Source organism: Scylla paramamosain, chromosome 17 (assembly GCF_035594125.1).
Source record: "Scylla paramamosain isolate STU-SP2022 chromosome 17, ASM3559412v1, whole genome shotgun sequence".
Classification (NCBI taxonomy): Eukaryota; Metazoa; Arthropoda; class Malacostraca; order Decapoda; family Portunidae; genus Scylla; species Scylla paramamosain.
The window spans coordinates 23,236,687-23,249,186 of NC_087167.1; positions in this window are offsets into that span (position 1 = coordinate 23,236,687).

Below are 12,500 nucleotides of genomic sequence, written 5' to 3' on the forward strand. Positions count from 1 at the left end.
TGCCTTTCCTTAGAAGGCGATGAATCCTGCCGACCGGGAACTGGAGTCCAGCACGACTGGAACGGGACTTTGACTTTCCCTTCACCTTTCCTCCCTTGCCGCGTCCAGACATGATAATGGATGTTGTGGTAGTAGTAGTAGTAGTAGTAGTTGTTGTTGTTGGTGATAAATGAGGAGCGCGAGTACTCTAACCTCGTCGGTAGCTCTGCGAGCAAGTAGTGAATTTTGGGAAAAACGGCTATATATACGCGAGATCAGATCGGCCCAGAGCGCGTCTGGACCAATCAGGACGCTCGCTGAGGTGGCGACTCCTGATCCTGAGTAGGCACGCTAATATATATACCACTTTTCAACTGAGAAAACGCACACAGAGACCACTCAGCCGCCGTGGAGTACAGACGTCTTGCACCGCACTCCTGTCGTCCGCCCAGCTGTTCTTGTCCGTAGGACAAGAACAATCCTCGGCCAGTCCTCTTGCTGTTCGCACTCGGCTGAGAGCATTGCTTTCAGCCAATCAGCGACCGGCCGCCCGCCCCACTTTCAGCCTTGTGCGGCTCACTAGGCAACTAGACCTCGTGGAGTGAAGACTACACACATCTCTTCCACTTGACTCAGTGCGTGACTGAGTGCGGGAGAGGCAGGGTTCATCTCTGCAGTGCTCAGGCTTCACTTGGGCACATCGCTGCGCCTCTGCGACCCTGATATCCAGGTTTCCTTCCTCCTCCACCAAGAAACACTCCACGACCCCCAGTGCTCCGGATTTATTCCTTCAGCGACCTGGACTCAAACTCCAGTGCACAGTGTTTGCTCTTCAGCGGTCTTTCGCTTCAGTGTTCCCCAGTGTACCAACAGTGTTCCCCAGTGTTGTGCTCCCTCCATAGAATGCCCCAGCATCCAGGACATTCCATACAGTGCGGGTGTATTGTTTTGCATGGATAAACTGTAGTGAAGTGTTTGCGAAGTGAGCGAGTGTCTGTGTAGTGAAGTGAAGTGTGCCCCCAGTGCAGTGTTCTCCCGAGTGTGCGTATGCAGGGTTAAGCTTCGACTCCGGTCAGGCGCTGGACGGGTGACCGCCCGCTCCCCCCAGTGCCTAGGATTAGCCCCAACAGTGTGTGTGTTAGTGCTGTGCAGCAAGACCTTGGTGAAGTATTAGTGTTGTGTGCCCAGTGCAGTGCTTCTTACGCAGCTCCGGCTGCGTTAGTGCACACCAAGTGTGCAGTGCTGTGCCCCGGCGTAAGGAATCCTCGCCACGGGGCATGGGTGACCAGCCCGTTTTTAGGCGGCTGCTGCGCAGGCTCTGACCGGCATCATGGGCCGAGTCAGAATAAAACACCCCAACCCCAGAGACATTGGGGTGCGCCGGCGCCTCCTCGCCCTCCTGGCCCCGACCATCAAGGTTACTAGGCTTATACCGGCCAGTGACGCTGTGGTGGTTCTCACACCCACAGACAAGGACGCCGATGCTATCTTCCAGGATGGCATGCCTGCTCGACTGTCTGGTGATGGATTCACCCCCCTGTTGCCCCCTGAGCTCCGAGCACAGCGCACGGTGATCTGCTCAGGACTGGACGAACTTATATATGAGCACACGGCGGAGGAAATCGCCGACGAAGTAGGAAGCCAGCATGATTGGGCCGCCGTGGAGGGTGTTTTCAAGTTCCCTCGCTCACCCACCATGAAGATAACCTTCACGCGTGCAGATATGGCCACGAAGGCTCTGACAGAAGGCTTGCACCTTTTTTGTATCCACGTGCCAGGGCACCAGTTGCGGCAGGAGACATACACACCTCTCCTGACCTGTAATAGGTGCAACGCCGTGGAAGAACACCACACCAGGAGCTGCCCCCACCCAGCGGATTACGTCCGGTGTTCTGAGTGCGGCAGCCGGGAACACACCTTCAGGAACTGTTCTGCCACAACAAAATCATGCCTCAACTGCGGAGGGGACCACAGCGCCAGAGCCATGCGGTGTCCCACCCGCAAGGAGGCCCTGAAGAAGAAGGAGGAGGCGATGCGCCAGGCTCGCACCAAGCCAGGCGTATCATTCGCTCAGACGACGTCTGCCTCGCTCCCGGCCACACCCCAACCCCCCAACCTTGGACCTATCGACCCCACCAAGTCGCTGACCGGATTGATGTGCTTGCTTCACGCACATCTTTCCAATGTGGCCTCTCCAGGGTGCTTCCAACAGACTCTCTCAGCGAGTCTTGCCGAGAATGGTCTGCCCAACGTGAAGCTTCCTCCACCGCCACCTCTTCAAGCTCCGGATGCCTTCGCCAGGGCTGTCTCCCTTGCGACCTCCCTGGCCGCTCCCACAGCACCTCCAGTCTCCACACCTTCCACCACCGCCCAAGGCGCCACAGAAGACTCCGCTTCCGCTGCCTCCTCAGCCTCAGAGGACTCTGAGGACGAGGACGACCAGCAAAACGACGTCGAGGTCATCAGGTTTGGCTTCATGGCCAAGACAGATAAGAGGAAGACCCCCAACACCCGGAGGGAGTTCAACCATGCTCTCCGTCATGGGGCACTGGTACTCTGCCACACTGGGCCTTCAGGAGCGGAGGAAGCGGTCTTAGACCACGTGAAGGAGAACCTAGACTCCCTCACGGACTGGACCATCTACTCCACCGAAGACCACGAACGCGCAAAGAAGGCTCCCCGGCAAATTGTGGCGGACTTACTCCCCGGTAGGCTGTCTGTAACACGCGAATAATGCCCCGTCTCCGAGTAATCCAGCACAATGTACTCCATTGGGACACACGTAAGTTTGACCTTACTAACACATATAGACAATTTGACCCTGACGTTGTTCTCATCAACAGCCACGGACTGCGCGACGAGACTAGACTTAAGATCCCTGGATTTAGGATATACCAACAGAACGTCAGTAACGAAATAAATGACGGAGTGGCAATTGCTATAAAGTCTCACACACGACACAAAGTCCATGGCGACTTTTTGTCGGAGACGTTAGCTATCGAAATTGAAACAATAGACGGACCCCTCCTTATTGCCACCAGCTACCTCCCTCCCCGCAGACCTTACCTTCCCCATCCTGACTTCCTCCGACTCCTCCGCAGACAGACACCTGTTTTCCTTGTCGGGGACTTGAACGCCCGACATCCCTATTTAGGATACACTACTTCCAACCAGGTAGGGAGAGACATAGTAGACTATCTTCGACGACAGACTGCACTCCATATCGGCCCTTTCTTTCCCACCTACTTTGATTTTCGGACTGCCTCAACTCCTGACATAGCTCTAACTAACAGGGTGAATTTTCTTCATTACTCCTTCACGCCTGGACCTCTGACGACTAGTGACCACATACCTACTATCCTCGATATTTCCACCTCCCCGCTCCTCATCCCTAGTGTCAGGAGGTATAACTATAAAAGAGTAAACTGGGACGCGTTTTCTGAGGACGACGCCCTACAGATGACAGACCTACCAGACGTGACCTACGGCACCCTGGAGGACATTGACGCAGCACTAGAGACATGGATGACCACAGTCAAGACCACTGCTGACAGACACATACCCCTGACCTCCCACAAAATTAGGTCCGCCCCAAGACCCTCCCGAACGACGCAGCTGCTGCGGATTCAATTCCAGGCGCTACGTGACAGAGCGAGCCAGAGAGGCTGGACTTACGATGAGTACAGGCAGTACAGACATGTTAAAGCTATACTGCACGACTCGCGACAAACAGAAGCTAGGACGCACTGGGGGAGGAAGTTGGCAAGCTTAGCTGCCAACCACCGTGATCCCAGGAAGTTTTGGAGAGAAATCAAGTGTCTCTCAGGTAGAACGACAGGACCAGACGCGTACCTAATAGACATTACAGGTGACAAGAAGTTCACGAACGAGGAAAAAGAACACCTTTTCACGTCCATTTGGGACCGTGTGTACAGAGAGGACTACGACGACGACTTTGACGACAATGACCATGTGCTGGATTACATGGCACATGCCGTGTACAGAACCTACCCGTTCGACTCTGCTGATCCTGCCCGTCTCACAGGTACCTCCCCACTGGACTGTTTTATTTCCGCTCAGGAGATGGCTGCCGCGATCAAATGTGGCAAGCCGACTAGCCCTGGCGGCAGCAAGATAAACAAGACTATACTCTCTTATCTTCCAGCTTCGGCGCTAGCCAGATTAAGGGCAATCTTCAATGCGGCGCTCTCAGCAGGATATTTCCCGGACGGATTCAAGCAGGCGGAGATGAGGATGATTCCTAAGGCCGGCAAGACTCCGACTCGTCCGGAGAACTACCGCCCCATCTCCCTGCTGGAGGTACCGGGGAAGCTGCTGGAGAGGGTTGTCTCCGCTCGGCTGCGCACCTATCTGGAGACGGGAAACCATCTACACCCAGCGCAGTATGGTTTCCGGAGCGGCAGGGGCACTGTCCATGCCATCGCTCTGGCAACCGAGACCATCGCCATACACCAGGCCAATAGGTACCGCTGTAACTTGGTGCTGCGGGACGTGAGTAAGGCGTTTGACCGTGTCTGGCACCTTGGGCTGAAGTACAAGCTCCTTCACCTGGGGCTGCCTGCACCGGTTGAGCGCCTTCTCTGTGACTTCCTGGACGACAGGACGGCGAGGGTGAGGGTAGGGGGCCACCTCGGTCCAGCTTTTCCCCTCGCCACAGGAGTTCCGCAGGGCAGTGTGCTGTCGCCCACCCTGTACAGCATTTATACCAGCGATTGTCCAGCCTCAGAGGCTGGTATCAATTTACTGTATGCTGACGATGTCTCCCAGATTATTTTCCACCCAGGTCGCTCCAGCTTGATGACGAACGCCCGCACTGCCAGAGAGATCGCCCGCATCAATGCCTTCGAGAGGGAGTGGAGGATCAGGACAAACCTGGCCAAGTTTAAGGTCGTCCCCCTCGCCACAAAGACCCCCGCCCCACTGCTAGTGGATGGGGATGAGGTTGAGTTTAGCCCCAGGGGCACCCTCCTGGGGCTCTCCATATCCACAACTGGGTACACTTCACACGTGTCCCAGAGAGTGGCAAAAGCGAAGTCGGCCCTCACCAGGCTGTACCGCTTCAGGGATCTGACCACTGGTCTCAAGCTCCACCTAATAAAGGCTTTGATTTTGCCCATTCTAACTTATCCACCTATTCCCTTGCATGCTCTCTCTAAAACAGCCATCAGCAAGCTTCAGCGGGTCCAGAACAACGCCCTGAGGTTCGCCTTCGGCACCAGATGGGACGACTTTGTCACCTCGGCTGCTCTTCACGAAGCCGCATCCCTCCCAGCCCTGAACGTCCGCCTTCACGATATGGCCGCCAGGGTTTGGGAACAGATGGATGCCGAGGAATGGGATCAGTTCCAGGCGCTGAGGACACAGCACGACGAGGCTCTACCCCGGGAACACGCCGGGTTCCCCAGGAGTCTTCGCCGAGTGCAAGACCCGCCTCCCGAACCCCGATACAGGTGAATGTTATATTTCCGTAACTCATTCCCCTATTAAATTCACAATCTACCTGTATCACTACTAGAAATTAGTCACTCTCCCCCCAAGCACTCTTTTACTGCTAGATAATTTGTCCGCAGATCACGCCATTATCATCACCGACTGCTGACTGAGAGAGAGCGAGCATCTGTCCTTCTCCTTCTGAGAGTAGAGGTACCGTGACGACAGTGGTGGACTGCAGCTAGCCACTAAGAGATCTGCCAGGCCTGATGACGCCCCCGGCGACACCGACGGCATACCCAGTGGTGGTTCCAGCATCGCGAACTTCCCCTCGCCCCCCCGCGCCCCGAGTCGCCGAGGGACCGGCCGACGTCCTGGCGAGGGGTAATCGTCCTCCGGGGTAGCCTGCTCAGCCCCCGGCAGCGGGACCGAGTTCGGGAAACGCACAGCTGAGGGGTTGGCTGGGGCTGACGGCGCCGCAGGCGTCGCCGAAGGCCTCCCCTTTGAACTCCCCCCCGAACCACCGACAGCGACTCCTAGAACCTCCGACATCGACCCGCGCCCAAGACACCTGCCCACCACCCTCTCCCCCGTCGCAGGACTCCCGAAATAATCGAGTGTATCGTTACAGTGCACAGTGAACATCCACGCGTGTTCTGTGACTCTCATGTTTATTTTGTACGTGATATTGTGACGATTTTTGCTCCCTCGTGTCTTATTTCTTCTTAAGCATTATGTACTCCTTAACGTTTCTACTGTGTCCCTCTGCATTTGACTCTCATGTTTATTTTGTACAAGCTATTGTGACAATTTTTGCTCCCTCGTGTCTTATTTCTTCTTAAGCATTATGTACTCCTTAACGGTTCTACTGTGTCCCTCTGCATTCTTTTTTCCTCCTCTCGATGTTTCCTCCCTTCTACCTTCGTCCCCCTAACTTCACCTCTCTTAAGCTAGTGCATCTCTCTTACCATCCTCTTCTTGCACCGCCTTCTCCAAACAATCTACTTTATGTGTGTCTTCTAGTTGCCCTTTACGACTCACCTGCTAACTCAGGTTTCCACCAAGAACTCATGTTCTGTAAATATTTTATGTCATTGCAACGTACTTGTAAATGTTATGTAAATATTATATGTAACCCTCCCCCACTCTATTCTATCTCACAGCAGTGCGGGTGGTTTTCCTCCGGGGACTCCGGTTTCCACCCTACAAATCGCTCTTGTACTGCCCTGTGACACTCATTACTTTACAGTAGCAAGCCTGACCGCCCGGCAACTTTTTTTCTCCCACTGTACTTCTATTTCTCCTCACTTTTTCTTCCCTGTGTACCAGTCTTGGTACACACACTGCCCCTTCTTGTAACACCCCCCTTTTTCTAAATAAAAACTTGAAACTTGAAACTTGAAAACGCACACTCGTTCTCACAGCAGTACGGCGACACTATGCCTCCCAAAGCATCAGGAAAGGCTGCCAAGAAAGCTGGCAAGGCACAGAAGGCCATTGCCAAGGGCGACAAGAAGAAGAAGCGCAGGAGGAAGGAGAGCTACTCCATCTACATCTACAAGGTGCTCAAGCAAGTCCACCCAGACACTGGCGTGTCCTCCAAGGCCATGTCAATCATGAACTCGTTCGTGAATGACATTTTCGAGCGCATCGCTGCCGAGGCATCCCGCCTGGCACACTATAACAAGCGCTCCACCATCACCAGCCGGGAAATCCAGACCGCTGTCCGTCTTCTTCTGCCTGGTGAACTGGCAAAACACGCTGTTTCTGAAGGCACCAAGGCTGTTACCAAGTATACCTCCTCCAAGTAAACAGGCGGCCAGTATACTGCTGCCAGTATAAAATAATACCCGGCTCCATTGGAGCCACACTTGAAAAGGAAAAAAGATACGATATAGACAAATGCATTATTATTATAATTATTGTTATTATTATTAATATTATTATTATTATTATTTTTATTATTATTATTATTATTATTATTATTATTATTATTATTATTATCATTATTAATAATATTAATATTGTTGTTTTTATTATGATTATTATTATAATAATTATTGTATCATTATTATTATTATTATTATTATTATTATTATTATGCTTATTATTATCGTGATTATTATTCTGTGGAGATAAAGAAAAGATAAAAAAAAAATAGAGATAAAGAAAGATAAAAATTCTCCCAAGTGAAAGAGATATGGCCATGGAAGAGGGAATAATAATAATAATATAAAAAAAAAAAAAGGGGGGAAGGATATTGAGTTGAAAGTCGATACCTGATACTGAAAGATGGAAAATAAATATTTTCTTCCACAAAACCAAACAGATTGTCTATGAAAATTCTTTAATGAAAGAGATGTTTGGCCCTAAAAAGGGCCTAGATATTGCTGTTATGAAGATCATTCGTGGATGACTTCTTAGGCACGCTCGCCACGGATGCGACGAGCCAGTTGGATGTCCTTTGGCATGATAGTCACGCGCTTGGCATGGATGGCGCACAGGTTGGTATCCTCAAACAGACCCACGAGGTAAGCCTCGGAAGCTTCCTGGAGAGCCATGACAGCTATTATCATTATTAATAATATTAATATTGTTGTTTTTATTATGATTATTATTATAATAATTATTGTATCATTATTATTATTATTATTATTATTATTATTATTATTATTATTATTATTATTATTATTATGCTTATTATTATCGTGATTATTATTCTGTGGAGATAAAGAAAAGATAAAAAAAAAATAGAGATAAAGAAAGATAAAAATTCTCCCAAGTGAAAGAGATATGGCCATGGAAGAGGGAATAATAATAATAATATAAAAAAAAAAAAAGGGGGGAAGGATATTGAGTTGAAAGTCGAAAGTTAATTATTAACCTGATACTGAAAGATGGAAAATAAATATTTTCTTCCACAAAACCAAACAGATTGTCTATGAAAATTCTTTAATGAAAGAGATGTTTGGCCCTAAAAAGGGCCTAGATATTGCTGTTATGAAGATCATTCGTGGATGACTTCTTAGGCACGCTCGCCACGGATGCGACGAGCCAGTTGGATGTCCTTTGGCATGATAGTCACGCGCTTGGCATGGATGGCGCACAGGTTGGTATCCTCAAACAGACCCACGAGGTAAGCCTCGGAAGCTTCCTGGAGAGCCATGACAGCAGAGGACTGGAAGCGGAGGTCAGTCTTGAAATCCTGAGCAATTTCACGCACCAGGCGCTGGAAAGGCAGTTTCCTGATAAGCAGCTCAGTGCTCTTCTGATAACGGCGGATCTCACGGAGAGCAACGGTTCCAGGCCTGTAACGGTGGGGTTTCTTGACACCTCCAGTGGCTGGAGCAGACTTGCGAGCTGCCTTTGTAGCAAGCTGCTTGCGGGGCGCCTTGCCACCAGTGGACTTGCGAGCCGTTTGCTTGGTACGTGCCATAGTTGTGGTAACAACAACTCACAACGAACACTCAGCTGAGTCTGCCCGCGCTTCCCACAAAATCCCTTTATATATGAATCGGGTGGGCCCGACGACTCCAACCCTGCCTTGTGATTGGTCAGAAACGTCCAGTGAGGCTCATCGCCCACGCAGTCACCGCATGAAAGATGTGATCATTATTGTTAGTCTAATTCATTTTGTTCTTATTCTTATTCTTATTCTTATTCTTTCTTCCCTCATTCATAACAAATCTTGGAAAATATACAGCAGAACTGACATGTCATTTAAAATTCTAAGACAATTAGCAAGAAAGTTGTGATATTCTTATTTTTTTCATTCTTTTTATTCTATTTTTTTCTTATTCTTGTCATAATTAATATTGTTATCTTTATTATTTTCATTTTTTTTTATTATTCTTCCTTATCTTATTCTTATTTATCCTACTTTTAGAGAGATGAGGCTTGTGCGGTCACCCATCCAAGTTCTGCCCGGACCCCCTGCTTAACCTTGCTGATCCCGCCGTCAGCTGATTGGTCAAGAGCGGAGAACAAGGTGTTGGGAGGGCTTATTTCTCTTATTCTTATTCTTTCCTGTATTGTTGTTGCATTGTTGTGCTGAAAATGTTGGAAAATATGCACTAAAATTAACCCTTCATTCATAATTCTACGACAATTAGCAAGAGAGATATATTATTACTTTTTTCCCTTATTTTTGTTCTTTTTATTCTTAATCTTCTTTTTTTTATTATAGTTGTTATTGTTATTTTATTATTTTCGTTTTTCGTTCATTCTCCTCATTCTTATTGCTATTTTTTTCTATTCTCAGAGAGATGAGGCTTTTGTGGTCACCCATCCAAGTTCTTCCCGGACCCCCTGCTTAACTGCGCTGATCCCGCCGTTAGCTAATTGGCCAAGACCGGAGAACTAGGTGTTGGGAGGCCTTCTTTCTATTATTCTTATTCTTTCTTCCCCCATTCATATCGTTGTATTGGAAATGTTGGAAAATATACAAAAGAATTCACCCTTCTATGACAATTAGGAAGAAAGACATGGGATGCTTTCTTTCTTTTTTTTTATATTCCTTTATTGTAATTTTTCTTATTCTTGTTATAATAATTCTTACTGTTATCTTTATTACTTAAAATTTTCGTTCATTCTCCCTATTCTTATTCTTATTTTTTTTATTTATTTATTTTTTTTCAGACAGATGAGGCTTGTGTAGTCACCCATCCAAGTATTGCCCGAAACCCCTGCGTAATCTCGACGATTTCATTTGACAATACCTATTTACTTATTTATTTATTATTATATTTATTAAAAAAAAAAAAAGAAGAAAAGAAGATGAAGAATAAGGTATGTAATCGAAATACTCTCTCTATACTGTAGCAATAGTTTAGCTGGATGTACTTGTATTGTGTCAAAAATACTTGCAATATCTGCAATTGTAACCTGCAGTGTCGGCATAATGCATAATTAAGCAATGAAAAGAAAAATTAATAAAAGAATAAATGAAAAAAAGAAAGAAAAAAAGATACAATTAACAATTAAATATATTAGCTACCCCTCTACGTTTCTTTATCACTGCAGAAAAATGGAAACATTTTAACGTAGACTTGTCAAAATTCAACTGAAATTAAGGGTTAAATAAGGATTGTCACCCCTTCCCCAGAGGATATTCATTGTCTTTTAATATATATATATATATATATATATATATATATATATATATATATATATATATATATATATATATATATATATATATATATATATATATATATATATATATATATATATATATATATATTCTTTTTATTTAAAGTCTTATTTAGAGAGAGAGAGAGAGAGAGAGAGGTAACGTCCTTGAGGATAGCAGCTCGTCTACGCTCCGCTCAGTGATCAGCGTTAGAATGTAATTCCTCATTTCTTTAAAAAAAAAAAAAAAAAAAAAAAAACAGAAACTTTATTTAGGGGGCTTGCTGGAAACAAACTACAATGGAGGAAAGAACAATATGTCTGCTATATGACCCACCCAGTTAAATTTTCAAGAAGCAAACGCAAGTTGGAAAATACGAGGAAGATAAATTTTCATTTATATACGTTTTATGGTAATTTCTGCCACGCCTTCCTCTATTCATCAAACGTCACTGACACTTATTCCCTTTATTTTTTACTTTACAGAATCTTTTGTAGGGCAAGACTCTAGAGGATATGTGCTTTCATAAATTCTATAATGCTTTGCTTATCATAGAGACATAAAAAAAAAAAAATAATAATAATAAAAGTAAATAAATTAATTAATTTAAAAAATCAAAATAAATAGATATATAAATTAATTAATTAATCAAATAAATTTCTATGCTTCACCTTTATAGCATTCGTATGAATGTCAAAACAAAACAAAAAATATAAATATAAATAATAATATGAAAAAAAAAAATTACTAAATATATGAAAAATAGCATTACTACTACTACTACTACTACTACTACTACTGCTACTACTACTACTATTTTTTTTTTTTTTTTATGTAGGAAGGACACTGGCCAAGGGCAACAAAAATGTAATAAAAAAAATGCCCACTGAAATGCCAGTCCCATACAGGGGTCAAAGCAGTGGTCAAAAAATGATGAATAAGTGTCTTGAAACCTCCCTCTTGAAGGAATTCAAGTCATAGGAAGGTGGAAATACGGAAGCAGGCAGGGAGTTCCAGAGTTTACCAGAGAAAGGGATGAATGATTGAGAATACTAGTTAACTCTTGCGTTAGAGAAGTGGACAGAATAGAGGTGAGAGAAAGAAGAAAGTCTTGTGCAGCGAGGCCACGGAAGGAGGGGAGGCATGCAGTTAGCAAGATCAGAAGAGCAGTTAGCATGAAAATAGCGGTAGAAGACAGCTAGATATGCAACATTGCGGCGGTGAGAGAGAAGCTGAAGACAGTCAGTTAGAGGAGAGGAGTTGATGAGACGAAAAGCTTTTGATTCCACCCTGTCTAGAAAAGCAGTATGAGTGGAACCCCCCTCAGACATGTGAAGCATACTCCATACATGGACGGATAAGGCCCTTGTACAGAGTTAGCAGCTGGGGGGGTGAGAAAAACTGGCGGAGACGTCTCAGAACACCTAACTTCATAAAAGCTGTTTTAGCTAGAGATGAGATGTGAAGTTTCCAGTTCAGATTATAAGTAAAGGACAGACCGAGGATGTTCAATGTAGAAGAGGGGGACAGTTGAGTGTCATTGAAGAAGAGGGGATAGTTGTCTGGAAGGTTGTGTCGAGTTGATAGATGGAGGAATTGATTTTTTGAGGCATTGAACAATATCAAGTTTGTTCTGCCCCAATGAGAAATTTTAGAAAGATCAGAAGTCAGGCGTTCTGTGGCTTCCCTGCGTGATATGTTTACCTCCTGAAGGGTTGGACGTCTATGAAAAGACGTGGAAAAGTGCAGGGTGGTATCTTCAGCGTAGGAGTGGATAGGACAAGAAGTTTGGTTTAGAAGATCATTAATGAATAATAAGAAGAGAGTGGGTGACAGGACAGAACCCTGAGGAACACCACTGTTAATTGATTTAGGAGAAGAACAGTGACCGTCTACCACAGCAGCAATAGAACGGTCAAAAAGGAAACTTGAGATGAAG